Source organism: Phascolarctos cinereus, unplaced genomic scaffold, assembly GCF_003287225.1.
Source record: "Phascolarctos cinereus isolate Bilbo 61053 unplaced genomic scaffold, phaCin_HiC Scaffold_4;HRSCAF=312, whole genome shotgun sequence".
In the NCBI taxonomy this organism is placed as follows: Eukaryota; Metazoa; Chordata; class Mammalia; order Diprotodontia; family Phascolarctidae; genus Phascolarctos; species Phascolarctos cinereus.
The window spans coordinates 543,664,721-543,676,409 of NW_027555847.1; positions in this window are offsets into that span (position 1 = coordinate 543,664,721).

Below are 11,689 nucleotides of genomic sequence, written 5' to 3' on the forward strand. Positions count from 1 at the left end.
ATCTAGCTTGACTTTGCCACCAGATAATTTTGTGACCATTTAAACTCTTCAAGTTCATTTTATTCATAAGTAACATAAGGAGGTTGGACTACAGTAGGTCCCTTCCACCTCTAATTTTCTATATGGATACAAAAGGTATACTCTGGAAGGCAGGTTACCCATTTCCAGTATGGCATCTTCAAGCTGCTATTGCTGTCAAAATTCTCTTTATTTAGCTATGTTTTCATGTTTGATTTAATTTGTCCTTGTCTCTGGCTCTTCCTAACTGCATGACCTTGAGTAAGTCATCTATTCAATCTTCCTAAGCCTTATTTTCCTTATCTGTAAAATGAAGCAGCTAGAAGAGGTGAATTGTAAGAATCTTTCTTGCTCTGAATACTCCAGTCCTCTATTTAGACTTTGTCACTAATAGTGTAACATTAATCAAATCACTTAGTCTCCCTTATCATCAGTTTTCCAACCAGGAATAGATATGGGGTCAGAAAAGATGATCTGTAAAGCTGCTCACAGTTCTAAAATTCTTTTTTTCTGGCATCTGGAAAACATGAATAAATGAGAAATTCTGTCATTTGCCCAATAAGTTGAGGCCTATAGGAAAGGTAAGTTGACCCTTTTGGGGGTTGGGGGGGAGATAAGCATTTATTAAGTGCTCATTATGTCCCAGGTACTGTACTATAAGCTTTATAATTATCTCATGCAATCCTCACAACAATCCTTTGAGATAAGTGTTATTATTATCCCATTTTACAGTTAGGAAAACTGAAACAAACAGAAATTAAGTGACTTGTACAGGGTCACAAAGGTAGGGTCAACATGTCTGAGGCTGGATTTGAATTCAAGTCTTCTTCACTCCAGACCCAGCATCTATCCACTACTCCATCAAGCTGCCAGTAGGACCTTGAAATTATTTGTGGGTAGTGTCCTACTATTTTTAATGCCTCTTTCAAGAAGGTCAAATTTGTTTTAATGAATAGCATATTAATGGGGGGATATTTAGCTGAGCATTTCTGAAAACCATTTATTTCCTTAGTGAATATGGATATAAAGTAAATTCTTGCAAGCTGTAAAATTCATTTCTCTGATAACTGAAACATTCTAGAATGACTTCATACATAGGTTAATAATCATGTTTGGATTTAACCTTGATCATCTTCTTTTACCATTTACCAATTAAGCTTCTTCTCCTAAAGTTTAAGAGAATTATTAAAGAACTAAGCTGGAGGCAAAGTAAAGGAAAATGAAAATTATCTTTGGGTTCAAAAAACCACCCAGCAGATGAAATGTGTCTAACAGACTCCTCTGTTTTGGACCTTAAGAACTGTTCTCCTAAGGGTCTTTCAACCACATAGCATTTCACCTCAATGCAGGAACTGATCCATAATCTCATCAGTGTGAGTTCTCTCCCCTTTGGTGCTGACACATGCTTTTTTATCCTGTGGGATTCTTACCCGTTTTGTCCCTACAGTCCCCCACTAAGGATCTTCTCAGCATTTTGGAGGTCTTCTGTGTCTTTTAATATCTTTTGTAGAAGAAGATAATACACAGTCTATCTCAATCTCTACCTTCACTCAATTAATTTGTCAATAGGTGTCTATAAGCCATTTACTTTGTGCCAAGCATTATGTTAAGTTCTCAGGGTATAAAACAGTTGCTGTCCTCAAAGAGCTGACATTCTAATGAGGAAGAAAACATACACATATAAATATATAAATAATAAATGCAAAACGAATATAAGTAGTCTTGGGGGGTGCAGTTATTCGCAACTAACAGGATCAGGAAAGCCATTTTGTAGAAGGTGGCACTTGATAAGAGAAGAAACAAGCATTTATTAAGCACGTATAATATACCAGGCACTGTGCTAAACAATTTGCAAATATTATCTCATTTGCGCTGAGGCTTGAATGAAACCAGGAATTCAAAGAGGCAGAAGCGAGGAAGGAGAGCATTCCAGGTATGGTGGATAGCCAAGTACAAAGGCCTTCCTTTTCCTATCATAGATTTCCTGGATGATATCTTTTACATGATTTTGTTTGTATAAATCATCTTAGGTAATAATATGCTACAGCCTGCTAATGTTCACCATGTGTCTCTACATTTCTGAATCTTTGGGTATTACAGTATCTCATAAATTGTAGCCATATGGCATCACCAAGCACAACTTTCCAAATGCAATCTCATCTCTGCTTCTCATTCATTTTTAGGCAAAAATTGCTGCTCCAGATATTGTGCCTGTGTGACTTATGTAAGTTGAAAGACCACCTCATCCCACTCCATTTCATAGTCAAGACAATAATTCTTTTATTTTCTGTGTAGATACTTAGGCCAATCTTTTTTAAAGAGGCTAGGTAGGGATGCTGAAATAATCCGTACTTGATGCTATTAGCACAAAGTCATCTGCAAACAGGGCCATCTGGAAGACCTCACCATTTGTAGGTTATCCCTCTGTTTGATGTAGGATGTCGTCCACGACAGGGACAAACGTCTTCAGTCAAAATAGGAGAGATCGTGTGGAACAATGGAAAGAATACCAGATTGGGAGTCCAAATACACAGATACACATTTATTATTCTCACTACTTATACGACTTTGAAGTAATTACCTTCTCTAAGCTTCAGTTTCCTCTATTATAGAATGAAGGGAGTGGGCTAGATGGCATCACCACCCATTTGGTCAATCAAGTTTCCAACATTAGTGTCAGCTTCTACTCCTCACTCTCTCCCTGCCTACATATCCAATCAATTGCCAGATCTCCTCATTTACATCTCTATAACATTTCTCACATCTGTCTCCTCTCCACTCACTCTGCTACCACCTTGGTTCAGGCCCTCATTGCCTTTTGTTTAGAATACTGCAATAGCTTTGGAATCAGTCTTCCTGTCTCTAGTCTCTCCATCTTTCACACTGTCAGCGTGATACTCCTAACGCACAGGTCTGGTTGTTACTACCAGTCAGTCAATAAACATTTATGAAGGACCTGCTATGTTCAGGCACTAGGACAGAAAGAAAAGTGAAAAGCAGTTCCTGCTCTGAAGAAGCTTGCTGTCTAGTGGGGAGACAACACGTAAATGACTATATAACATGAGTTATACCCGCAATAAATTGTAAATAATCAACAGAAGGAAGGAACTAGAATAAATGAGAATTGGGAAGTTTTCCTGCTCAATAAACACCAACAGCTCCCCATTTTCTTTTAAATGAATTATAAAATTCATTTTACCACCTAAAGCCCTTTACAATCTGGCTCAAAACTATCTTTCCAGTCAAATTAGGTATTATTTTCTTTTATATATCTTATGATCCAGCCAAACTGGCCTTCTTGCTTGTCTTAACATTTGATAAGTCATTTCCTATCTCAGTGCCTTTGTAGTCTATCCCTTATGCCTAGAATGCATCTTAGAATCCTTAGTTTTCTTCAAAGCGAGGGCCAAGAGTCACCTCCTTTTTAAGACCTTTCCTTATCTCTCAGCTGCTACTGCCTCCTACACCCCAAAAAGCTTCCTTTTAACTATTGTGTATGTATTTCATATATATTTATTCTCTGTGTATATTTGTGTGTGTCTATGTTGTCTTCCTAAATAAAACATAATATTCTTGTTTCCTATTTGTCTTTATATCCTAATACCCTGAGGCATAGAAAGAATTAAGAAAATGTGTCCTAATTCGTGACTGAGAAAAAAAAAAGACCACAATGAAGATGATAAAAATCATAAGATTTCAGAGTTGGAAAATACGTCAAATATGACAGTCTTTCTCTGGCCTTCTGGTACCAAGCAGAATAAGTTTAATGACCCTTCTAGGTTATGCTCTTCCAGATACCTTCTATCTCATCTATATCTTTTTTAAACTGGTATTTTCAACTGTACACAATATTCCACATGTGTCTAATCATGGCAGAGTACAAAAGGACTATCAATTCTTTATTCCTAGAAACTATACATCACCCAATGCAGCCTAAGATAGTAATAGTTTTGTTTGGGTTTGTATGGGGTTTTAGGTTTTTTTTTTGGTTGTCTTTTCTTTGGCGGCTATATCTTAACTCACATTCAACTTTCTATCCACTAAAAATCTAAGATATTTTTCAGATCAACTGCTAACTAGCTCTACCTTTCCCATATTATACTTAGGTATGTATTTTTCTTTTTTTAAACCCAGGTATGAAACTTTTGAAGTTCATCTTTCTTTTTGAATCCTAACTCTGGCATCCAATATTTTAGTTATAATTCCCAAAGTTTTGTGGTCTGCAAATTCAATAAGTGTGTAATCTATGTCTTTATCCAGGTCATTGATAATGTTAAAAAAAAAAACAGATAGCCAAACACAGATCCCTGAGCCCCATGGAAGGCATCTTTCCAAGCTGACATCAAACCAGTAATGACTATTCTTTGGGCCCAGCTATTTAAACAGTGCAAAATCTACTGGTTGTGCTATCTTTTAATCTGTATCTCTCCATCTTTTCCAGAATGATGGCATGAGAGGATTTATGAAATGACTTGCTAAATTTACTCACATTAAACCTATAGCATTTCCCTATTCTATCAGTTTAATAATCCTTTCAAGAAAAAGAAAAAATGGCATCCTGTTCTTGATGAAGCCATTCTAGTTTTTTGTGATTTCGTCTTCCTTTTCTAATTTACCATCCCTCTCCTTGTAGAATTTTTAACAGGAATCAAAGGGCACACTGGCCTGTATTTCATAGATTCCATTCTCTTAATTTTTTTTCAAAATTGATACAACATCTGCCATTTTCAAATCTTGTGATCCTTCTCCCATTTCAAAAATCATTGGCAAGAAATCATATCCACCAGTTCTTTCAATACTTGGAGGTTGTGTTCCATGTGAGTCAAATAACTAGAACTCATAATGAAAGTTAGGTTTTCATGAGACATTAATGCACTGTCAGCAGAGTTGTGAACTGATTCAACCATTCTGTAGAGCAATTTGGAACTATGCCCAAAGGGCTATAAAACCATGCATACCTTTTGAACCAGCAATACCACCACTAGGTGTATATCCCGAAAGAGATTTTAAAAAAAAAAGGACATACATGTACAAAAACACTTATAGCAATCCTTTTCTGGGGGTAAAGAATTAGAAATTGAGGGAATGCCCATCCACTGGGCATTGTAATATGTGATGATGATGGAATACTGTTGTGCTATAAAAAATGATGAGTTGGATGCTCTCAGAAAAACCTGGAAAGATTTGCATGAAGTGTTGCAAAGTGAAATGTACTGTGTACAAAGTAACAGCAATATTGTAAGATGATTAGCCATGAATGACTTAATTATTCTCAGCAATACAATAATCCAAGACAACTCTGAAGGACTTATGATGAAAAATGCTATCTATCCCCAGAGAAAGAACTGATGTGTCTGAATACAGATTGAAGTATACATTTTTAAAATTTTACTTTCTTTATTTTTCTTGAGTTTTCTTCTCTATGTTTTCTTTCACAACATGACTATTATGGATATGTTTTTCGTGACTACATATGTGTAACCTATATCAAATTTCTCGCCTTCTCAAGGAGGCAGGGCAGAGAAAGGGAAAGACTTTGGAGTTCACATTTTTAAAAACAAGTGTTAAAAAATTGTTTTTACATGTAACTGGGGAAAAATAAAATACTAAACAAATCAAAAAAAGAAAAAAAAACTTTAGGTTCTCTCTTACTATTTGTTTATTTTTGATATGACCTCTCTATAATCTTTTTTCATTCTGGCCACAGGTAATTCTCCTTGGAAGAGAAAGCAGAAGCAAAATAACAATTGAAAAGTTTTCCTTATTTCTATCCTCAGTTATCATGATCCTATCCACTCCAGGTTGAAGTTATTAATCCTCCTCTTTCTCCTAGTTTATCTATAAAAACCATTTTTCTTGTGTCCGGTTTTCCTTAGGGACCTCACTACCCTCTGAATGTCAGGAGTGTCTTAGGATTCCTGACACTTTTCCCCAAAGCCCATGCCATGTTCTTCCCCTTCACCCTCTCTTATATGATGTTGCTTCCATCTTTTGTATACGTCTTTTACAAATCCAGGTTGAGTGGTGAGTTCCCAGTGCATCTACATGAGTCTCTTCATAGACTTTTTTCCTCTCATCATCAAAATTGTTACATCTTATGTTTCTAGAATTCATTCTTGAGATCTCCACAACTTTCCTCAGGTGACCTGCCCTCTAGAATTTCAGTCCATGTGATCTTACCCATGCTTCCTCTGACTCTTTGAAATCTCTTTTTCCATATTCTAGGGTACTTGTCAGACTATTTTCTACTTTATTCTCCTTTTCCATCATGAATTCTAAGATGGAGTGGTCATTTTCTCCCAAGGTTCCTGTAATTTCCACCTCAAAATGAATTCTTTCTTTTAATATGAATCAGAGCTAAAATAAAAGATATCAAATAACCATTATAACAAGTCAAGATAGTGTCACTTGCTCAGCTTTTGGCATAAAGAAGGTTCTATCAGATGCCAGGATAATTAAAATCACCCATTAATACTATATCATTCTTCTGTGCCAAACAGTCATCTATTTTCTCTTTCTGTCTAGATGGTCTGTAGTATATTCCAATGACAATATTTCTTCTGTTTTCTCTCTGACCAATCCTCACTGAAATATTCTCTACCATACTCCTTACATCTCCAATACCCCATTTCTGGATTACCTTCCAAAAATATATATTCTTACCATACAATTTTACTCTTCTCCCCCTTTTTGCTTTTCCTATTTCTTTTGAATAAGGAATGTCCTTCCTCAGTCATATTCTGTTCACATGACTCATCCGACTAAGTCTTGTTGATACCTTTGTGGTGAAATTCACCTCTAGTTCTCCTTCTTATTACCTATGCTGGTATGTTCCTATACACACATCTGAGACAACGTGCTTAATTAATAACAATAACCATAATCACAATAATAGCTAACATTTATATAGTATTTATACCAGGGACTGTACTAGGTACTTTACAATTAATATCTCATTTGAGCCTCACAATAGCCCAGGGAGGTAACTAAGACAAATAGAGGTTAAGGGACTTGCCTATGGTCACATAGCTAATACATGTCTGAAACTGGATTTGAAGCCAGGTCTTCCTGATTCCAGGCTTGATGTTCTATTCACTGTGCCATTCACCTGACACTTTCTTGAATTTCATCTCCTGTGAACATCTAGGTGTTACTGAGGTGTATGGGGTGTTCAAAGAAGACTAGTACCTCTGGTGTGAGGACTTGCCTACCCCTTTTCAGGACTACTCATCCATCTTTGGTGTCCATCTTTCACCCAACTCTCACCTGTGGCTGCAAGAAGCTGTCATCTTGAGGGTAACCAATAGGCCTCAAACCCACCAATGAGTTAGGGGAATTTCTACCCCAGGCACGGGAAGGCTTTCCCAGGGGAATAGGTGGGTGAGAACTATTTGTTCCAATAGCCATGAAGGTGACTGAAGGAGGAGTATGGCAGCACTTAGAGCTCAGTCAGACATTAAAGACCCCAAGGTCATCTACTGCATCCCAGGCCATCACTGGTCATGTTGAATTTTGTCTTGCCACTGAACTTCAATAATTCTAGAGGAGGGAGTGAGGCTGATGATTTTGCACAACTCTGCCTCACTTAAATCCAATTCACATGCAAGTGAAGACATCACCCCCCTGATGTCGCTGGACCTCTTCTAAATGAAAGATGAACAACAAAGTGTCACCATTGCTACTCTCCTTTATTGTAGCTACTCTCTGTAGCATTTGTCTTTAAACTCTTTTGTTCAGTGTATCCTATCAATAAAAAAATACTTGAGTATGCTCTCCAAAATACGCATATTTGCTTATTTATAATTATGTACATGTACTACTATACTAAAATTATGTATTATAAAGCTCCTACAAAAATAGAAACTAAAAATAATGAGACAAATGTAAGGATGGGGTCCACTAATTATTCTACCCCACTTAAAAGAAATTAATTTTGTTGGGTAAGAACATTGCTTGATTCAATATCAATAAAAAGCAAATATGAACAGGGCCTGTATGCATCTTTTTGAAACAAGCAAAGCCATTGTATAAGAAATGTACTGACATGTCCTGAGGAACTTGCATTAAAAGAAGGTGCTATCTCAGAACTAGATAGAGATTCTCAGGGTCTAGAAGCAGAGAGGAAATCACATCAGAGTTTAACTGGAAAGAATTGGAAGAGAAAGGAATCTGCAAGTTTGCAAACTACCCAAAAGCATTATGTCAAAGTATTGATAACATTTTCTTCAAAAAAGAGGCTCAAAAAGTGCTAGATGTGGTGAACACCAAATAATAACAAATAAAACTGACATTTTAGTAGATAAAATAACTGTTATGGGTAGAGAAGTTGTTTCCAGATCTGTTCTCTGTGCACAGATCATTGTCTAGTTAGAAAATACTTTAAAGCTTTCTTTATTCCAAAACTCTCAGATATGGAATGCAATTCCTTGATAGTCCAATGAGATTGCTATTTCTTGATGCCAAATATGTCCCCTGAAATTGAGCATATAGCCTTAATAGGGAACTAGAAACCTTAAAAAATAGAAGCAAACATTCATTATTTAAGTATGCTGTGCTATGTGCTATTCCTTTAGATACTACAATGACAATCTGAATCCAATTACACAAGAATGGGGAGAAATAAATTCCACCACTTTACCTCCATATTTCATTATTTGGATCCTTTTCCACAGGCAAGCACTATATATAGCTGGTGGCAGCAGAAATAGTGGCTACTCAACTAGAATTTTACTTTGTTGATGATACTTTAAGATACTCAATGAATTCCAGATAAGTCATATAAAGGGCATAAATCACATAGATCAACAAACTCTAACAAAAAGTTACTAAATTCATCTTACTATATTCTTACTTTTTCTTTAAAAGGGAAAAATGGCTGTATAGGTTAAAATCTTGGGAAATCTATGATGTGGAAAGCAAAATTTCAATGTAATTAACCCAGAAGAAAATCATAGGAGTAACTCTCCATTGGTCATCCAAGTAACTTATCCTTTCCCAACAACTATAGCACTGTCTTTGAATCTAGCAGCAGTAACATAACTCCCTGATGGGAGAAGGAAAATTTATCTAACTGAAAAATAGGGAAATTTTATTAGCTGCTCAGAACCTGTATTTTTTTTAAATTACTTGAGATGGCATAAAAGAGATGTGTCATATTGATGTGAAGTCTCCCAGTTAAGATTATGAATTCTGTGACAGCACAATTGCCTTGATATCAATATGTTTTTCATGAATTGCAAAGAAAAGCAGGTGTATAAAAATAAAACTCACATAAAATATAAATTATCATTGTGCAAGTTAATTCTGTGCCCTCTGGGTACGATAGCTCACATATTTTCTATTTGCAAAAATGTTTGTGACTTCCTTTTTGAGATTTATTTATTTATTTCAATTTACTTAACATGTTTTTGCTCACCAGAAAATCTATCAGGAAGGAATCTGATTTCCATAATGGTCCTGGGGGGCAGCAGTCACAAAATCTTTCTATATTAACCTTGATGTTAAAAAAAATCATACAATGTAGTACATGCAAATAGGAAAAAAAAACTCATATCAGTCATTCTTCAGAGGGGGTATAAAGGAAATAAATCGAATCTTTTCAAGAGAAGAGAGGAGAGGGGAAGAAAAGGGCAGAGAGGGGAGGACAAGGGAAGGCAGAAGAAAAAAGGAACATAGAGGAGCAGAGGAGGCAAATTATCTTCTTATGCACACTCCTTCAGGTCAAGGACCATTTTTCCTTTGACTTTTTATGCTTACTACCTTAGGAATTGTGCTTGGCACTGCAAAATGAAATAGTACCTGTATTCAAGGAGCTTACGTCTGGTGGGGTAAATCAGACATTCAAAGCAGGAAATAAATGCTAAAGGAATTCAGAGGCAATGCTACTTTGTTCATGGTTTGATGTGCTTGGAGTCAAGAAAACTAATTAGTCCTGGAAGGAATGTGTTGCCTGGATTGGTCATTTCATCAGCTCTCCCTCCTTCCCTCCCCCGACTCCTCCCTGCCTGCTGCAACTCACACATTACTTGCCTATCTCTTTCTCCAGTAATGATCTTCCTCATTCACCCCCTACCAGCTACGCACCACTGCACTAGCCATAGGATTAAAGGAGTAAGTCATAGGAAATTAGTAAATCGAAGGAACTACTAAGTTAGGATGTTTATATGTCAAAATCTCCCAACATGAGGGTAGGAACTGGAGAAGAGTGAAAAACTCATTCAGGCACTAAATTCACTGAGGAATGTAGAAGCGTGTCTTGGAAGTTGTGAAATAGCTACAAAAATCTTGTGATAAATAAGAATTGAATGAACCTCAGAGGAGAAGAGATTACTGAATGATGAAGGTAGAAGGATAGACTGGAAGTGGCAGTGGGGAGCAAGGAGTATTCAGACTCTTCTGCCATGACCAGTGTATCAGGTGCTTATAAAAGAAAGTACAACCAATTCTAGAAAGCGTGGCTAGGGATATTATGTTGTTAGGAGGAAGTCAAGTCTCAGTAAGTGTGAAAAGATGAAAGGAATGAAAAAAGAAAATATTTAAGATGATAGAAGGTGGTAGTACCTCTCATCTTGCCATCACTCATGGATGTTCCATTTCCATTTTCATGAACTTGGAAATTCCTTTATCTGATCATCACCCTTTCTCATTTCTTCTTTCCCTTTGCCTTACAAGCCCTATCCCTGTTCTTCATCCTCACTATGAACCCCAGTCCTTCTAATCCTCAGTTCTTTCCCAGGTCATTACCCCCATCCTGCCTACACTCTCTTCCCTTCCACACTCTTCTTGGTGAACCAGTTTAATTCTACTCTGTCCCCTTCTCTTGAGTTTCTTTCTTTTTCATCTTATTGCTGATTTTGCCCTGCCCCTTGTTCCTATTCATATGCTGCGAAACAGAGCTAGAAAAAAATCATAAAATTGTTCTGACAGAGTACTCTAAAACTTTGTTATATGATCTCATTTAGTCCTTTACTGAGTCAAGGCAACCCTTTTACATCTCCCTAATTGATGCACTCACTCCCACAGTTTTCAGCTAGGTGGAACAGTGGATACAGAACTGTACCTGGAGTCAGGAGAACTTGACTTTAAATTCAGCCTCACACATTTAATAGCTTTATGACCATGGGCAATTCCCTTAACCTCTATTTTTCTTGGTTTCCCCATCTCTAACCTCCCAGAGTTGCTGTGACCCTAGACTTAACCTCTGTCTCCTTGAGTTTTTTCATATGTAAAATGGGGATAATAGCACCCACATCCCAAGGTTTTGTGAAAAAGAAATGAATTAATATTTACAAAGTGCTTTGCAAAACTTAAGACTTATCATTGTCATCAACATCATCATCATTATTATTATATGTCTACTGACCGCTTCCCTGCTGCCTCCAAATCCATCAATGTCTTCCCCCATCTTCAATAAAGCATCATTTGATCCATTCATCCCCATTAGCTATCATTCTATATCTCTTCCTTTTAGAGGCGAGATTCCTTGAGAAGGCCATCTTCAGTTGGTGCTTTCATTTCCTTTCCTCGAACCTTCTTAATTCTCTTCGGGTGATAAGATCTCTTATCACTATAGTCTCCACAGTATTCATAACCATCACCATGGTGCTGTGAAAAGGCTGTCAGATTTGTAGTCAGAGGACCTGAGTTCAAACCCCAGCTCTGACCACACACT